Below are 6,000 nucleotides of genomic sequence, written 5' to 3'. Positions count from 1 at the left end.
TTTATAATGATATGATAATATGGTAACTAAATATGATAGAACACATAAAATAAACAGGAAGATAAAATTAAATAATAATAAATAAACAACAATAAATGAAATAATTAATATAAGATTATATGATTCAAATATTATATATATATATATATATATATATATATATATATATATATATATTACAAACTGACTGTTTCCTCATCTGTTTTCGGTATTTGCAGAAATATGAAAAAAAATCCTCGTTATATTTGTAAACCACATCACGAAAAGTACCTAATAGAAGAAAAAAACCTAGTATGATAGGATATGGATTTAAGTTTTAGGAGAATTATTAAATTAAAAGTTTAAAAAAATAGATTTAGAATTATTATTTTATTATTTTATGACAAACTTTGCGTGGAAAAAAACTTAGTTTGATAAATTTAAACTATATTATTATTAAATTATTATAAATTTTAGCGGTCACTTCATATATGGCTGGATTATGATTGGATAGAAATTTATTTTTATTCGTTCTCCCTCCAAAAGAATAAAACTGGAAACATCACGAGGACGTGGACGAGCCTAAATGAACTCGATTACCTCAGAAATGGTCCCCTATTCCAGTTGGAACTGCTCAGATGCAGCAACCGCTTCATTTTCGCCCATCAAATCACTGTGCTCCTGATTTTGGTCTCTTTTAAAACATTTTTTCTCATCAAGTTTCTACTTTATTCTATTTTACCAGATTCCGGAAAAGAAAAAATTTTATTTGCAAGTAAAACTATTTCATTTAGAATTCTATGCGAAGGTTTGTAAAATTCATAAAGTACCGTTACTGTATTTACTTTGAACTTCTAACTTTTGACTTTTGAAGCCACAAGAGAAATTTTTGAAGTTTGTGAGGTTGCTCCTCGTTGAATAATGCACGATTTTCTTGGGGTTTAAGCAAAATTTCTCTTCTATTGGTGAATATTTCAAAGATCCTTCATTTTCTTATATTTGTGTAAGTATTCATCCCGAAATTTTGAGCCGCGACAATTTTCTGATGTCTTGAGTTTCCATTGTAGACAGGATAAACACCTGTTGAATGTTTTTATTCTGATAATTCTGGATTATTATTTTATGACAAACTTTCGCGAAAAAAAAGAACTTATTTTGATGAATTTCGGCAAATGGTGACTTTAATTTTGACTACACAATATTTGATGACGTATGCCCACTGATGTGAGCAAATAGATATTTTTCAGGATCCAATTAGATCTAGGAGGTTTTTGAACCAACGATGGTGGAGTCGTAGGCGATCCTCCCACTCGAACTGCGCTATATTTCGTATATATCTGTATTATTATTACTTTTATTATTATTATTATTATTATTATTTAGCATATTATTAGCATTTAGATTATTGCGTTTCTGTTACGTGCCCCTTCTTGATATCCATCCTTGGACACTCCTTGTACTAAAATAACGATATTCTCGCCCACAATTTTCGTTGTAGGAGTCCAAGTGTTTCAGTTTTTCCCCTAACATTCTTTTCCATCAAGCTCAAGTATAAGTTGTACCTGTTATCACCACAAAAAAAGCCTAAATGAAACCGAAACGAAAAAAGAGAAGCAAATGTAGGAGTGAAGAAGAGGAACATGGCAGAAAGTTAATAATATTATTTTACAAGTAGTACGATGTAATACAGAACCGTACTAGGTGTAGCGCAGTTGGTAAGAGGATCAGCTATGACTAGTCACGATCGATCAGGTTCAAAACTCGCCTAGGTCAACAAAACATTTCATCTCTCATCGGGGTCCATAAATTCTCGCCAGACTTGTCTGGGAGGATAAAAACATTGACGTGATAGATCAAGGGTTGTCATCGCAAATTATTTAATCGGCTAGATTTCTTTTCTTTATTCCCAAATATTAGAGGAGTTAAGATTAAAATTTAAAATTGAATTCATTTAAATTAAAATTTAAATTGAATTTTGAACGCATTAGTGCATTTTCAGCAATTTCTTTAAACACCAATCTCTTATCTCTTTGTCCTCTATTATCCAAAGTGGTTATGCAACCACAAAATTAGCGATCTCGATCATTTTTGTTTATTTTTATTTTTGTTTAGTTAATCTAATATAATTAATTCGAATAACTTTTTTTTCGGGGTCGAACAACTTTGGAACTGGAGAACATTCTGCAAAAAAAGAAATTATTGATTAGGAGCGATTCGCCTAATTTGCTCATTTCATCGCCAAATGCTCTCTTCCATAAGTTCTTTTTCTTCGTTCGCTCAACCCGATGCGAATCCAGTTGATTTTCTCCAGAAATTTATTTGTTATTCCTTTAATGGTGATAGGGGCAAGACATGTATTAGGTTGATGCATTAATAAATGTGTTTTTTTTTCTTTAAAATCAGATTCGAACATAGAAAAAAAAAGAATTTAGCGTTGTGTAGCGCCTTATTTAAGGTATACTTCTTTCTATACACGATTCTGTCCCTTGTTATTTATGCTGATGTAATTTCTAGCAATTTTTAGATCAATAAATGTTATAGTCGGTTCGATAAGGAACCACTATCCAGATTTTAGTCGCTGTCAATCATTATATTTTTTAACTTAGTGTTATTATTAATTAATATTCCACACAATTCGTTCTTAAATCATTTTAATTTTTTCCCCGAATTGTGCATCGATGTAGAAGTCGAAATAAAAAATAAATAAATAAAATCTAAATCTAAAATAAGATCTAAAATTCCAATGAAATCTCTACATAATCTGACGTTTTGCTGTGAATAAGTAACCTTAGGCGGTGTTTACTTGTTTCGCCGCCTATGTTCGCCTCTATTCAAGAGATCCTCAAGATAACGGAGCAATAGATCAAAGTTGCTTCGGTTACTTCCTCCATTTTTTGGATGTTATGGAGTAGAGTTATCTTTTATTGCGAACAAACGTTTGTAACTAATAGCTTCATTTTTTCTTTAAAGCTCTAAATCGCTAGCTCTACGACTCTACTGTCTTTTTATTATTTTCCTGAAATTTGGATTTTTTGGTGTTTTTTTTGAAAATTAAAACTATAACTCAAGTAAAACTAAATAGCTAGAGCTATCGCGATTGAGGATGGGTTCGCCGCTCTTGTGTAGAATCTTTAACACGTTGAACCCAATAATTCTGAGATTTTGCCCTAAACATCTCTATTTATTTATTTATTACTTATTTTTGAGTTCAGTTTTTTTTATTATTTTATTATTCGTTTTTAATTATTTTTATTTTTATTTATTTATATTTTCATAAAAGAACTTTTAATTACGGTCCTAGTCCTATTTATTCCCTATTAAAGCAAAAAAGCAAGAAATACTACCGAAAACAAAAAAAAACTAGCACAGAATCAATCCTAATGCAACCTACAAAAAAAGCAAAATTGTTGTCTTGAAGGAAATTTAAAAAATAAAAAAATACCAACATAAAAACTTAAAAAATAACACCTACGAACAGGTCGTATTTGAGCGTTCACAACTAACCCTCTGGCCATATATCCCATGAAAAATTTGAACGCGAATGTTTGATTAGGAATTAGAAATATATAAAAAAATATAATATATATAAAATAAAAAATACATATAAATATAATTAGAAATTACAAATTTTTCGGGATTCTTTTCGCTTTTCTACCGTTTTTCCCATTAGGTGCGGGTAGTTGCTTTATCAAATGGATCAGCGGTACTAGAAGAGCACAGCTCATCTGATTAGTCTGATCCAACTTGTTTCTGGATCTTTAGGGGTGTCTTGTGTGTTCTTGTTTTCAAACTACATATGACAGTAACAAAAACAGTAACTAACAGTAACAGTAACAAAAACTAATATAACACAGCTCGAAATAATAATTATTATAGCATTAATAATAGCAATTATAACAAACAGCTAATTTCTCTCATTAGTAAGTGGGCCGAATCGAAAATATCTTGAGTCACTGTTTTTAGTTCCAGATTTCTGATGGTATCAGAACCTTTCTTCTTTTTTTTTTCTTGATCATGGTCATCCTTCTTTGGTTCTTTCATCCACAACCGCTACTGGATAAACAGCATCGGTTGAGATAATCGAATGTGTGTGGTTTCCGCTCGTTCCGTCATCATCCAGTCCACTGTTCATTTTGTCTAAGAAACTGGTTCTCTCTGCGTAAGCGCTCACAGAGTTATTGCTTGATCAACTTGTGTAAATAAATCGTGGATAATAGTGCCAGAAATAGTGCTTTATATTTCCCGCCCCTCCCGCCTATAGTTAGGATAATATTTCGATACCGTAGCTGCTCATTTTCTAAAAGTCTAAAAGTCTAAAAGTCTGTAGGGAACTGGAAAGGGTTCTTTTTTAAATGGAACGGTCACACACACATAAACCATTGCAAACAATTGGAAAGATTAATTTGGTGATGATTTTGAGAAAATTTTGTTAGTTCCGAAGCCGCTCCTGGAAACAACCGGTAACAAACCGTTAAAATTGTTGTTTTTTAAAGTGTTCAAGCTTTGAACACACACACACACCACCCGCTAAGAAATCCACTTTCCCTTTCACAGATAAAAATTTAAGGACCAGATGTTGAACGTTTCTCACAGTTTAATAAAAAGATGTCACCTATAATGAGACTGGTTCTGCTGCTGCTGGTGGTGCTGGGAAGGTTTTTCATGGTTGTTTTCTTGATGCTCTCCTGAAACTCTTCAACTCGATTCAATTCGGGACCGCTTATTTCTTTCCGACACATAGAACCAGTGTTGCAAGAAAAAGTAACCGTTGAGCTCTTCACGTCAAATAAATGTGGACAGTTGTGTGTGTGTCGCGGCGACACTTCCACATTCTACTCGTTTACGCCGCGAACTCTAAACGTTACTGCTTTAGTTTGGAGTTTTGGAGTTTTCTGGAGTTTTGAAGACAGTATTTTTTTCGTAAATAGAAGATCTTTAACTCCTGTTAGCCTTGATAAACACCCCTAGTACATAATCTGTTCTATTTTCAAATTTTCACCATTCGTTTTTTTTCAATTTTCAAACATCAATTTTCATTCTTTTTTTTCTAATTTTCCCGACCTCACAACAATATCACCTTGATCACCTTGACTCCCGTTGATCTTCTTCGAACTGGTTGAGTGGGCGCCAGTAATTCTTCCTTTTGTCCCGATCGCGTGCCAGAGTCGTCCAGTGGTTCCTCCTTTCACGTGGGACACGAAGAGCATCATATTTTTCTTTGAAGGACTTCGTGAAGAAATCTGATCATCAGGTCGGCGGTCTTCCTGTAGTGCGCTTAATATCGCGGGGAACCCAGTCGCTCCCGGCTCTGGTCCAACGGTTGTCGTTAAAGCGCATCATTTCGTTTCAATTTGAAATTTTTTTGATCTACTTCCCAAACTTTGAACGCAGAAAAAAATCCGAAAATTCTTTCTTGAACATTTCCGTGCACAAACTCTGCTTTATTCTACGCCATTATTCAAAACTTAAGAAGAACGATATAGGTAAAGTAACACATAACATCGCATTAAAATTTAATTGAGATATTAAAGGCATCACCCCACGAATCTGAGGTGGTGCAGATTTCAGGTGGAGTATTCGTATACAGGATGGGAAACTACGGAGAGGGGGTTGATTCCGTCCATTTCTTCCTAATTGCCGTAAAAAACGGCCCGGAAGATACGGCTTCATTCGTTTTGGCGCACCATTTTGTACAAGAGGTTCGATTGGAGCGCGCCAGTCATGTGCGGCGCCGCATCTTCCGGGTCGTTTTTTACGGCAATTAGCAAGAAATGGACGGAATCACCTCCCTCTCCGTAGTCTCCCATCCCGTATACGAATACTCCACCTAAAATCTGCACCACCTCAGATTCGTGGGGTGATGCCTTTAATGAAGAAATGAGTGAAAGTACGTGAGTATGTTACCAGAGATCTTCCAGTCGTGCACAGAAACGTGCGACGTCACAGGCGTGAAGTCAGCGTGACTGTAGCGCAACTGTAGACTATAACGTAACTGTAGATTATAGAGCCTTACCCCGAGAC

This window comes from Necator americanus, chromosome I (genome assembly GCF_031761385.1).
Source record: "Necator americanus strain Aroian chromosome I, whole genome shotgun sequence".
Classification (NCBI taxonomy): Eukaryota; Metazoa; Nematoda; class Chromadorea; order Rhabditida; family Ancylostomatidae; genus Necator; species Necator americanus.
Note: the sequence above shows the minus strand (reverse complement) of the source record.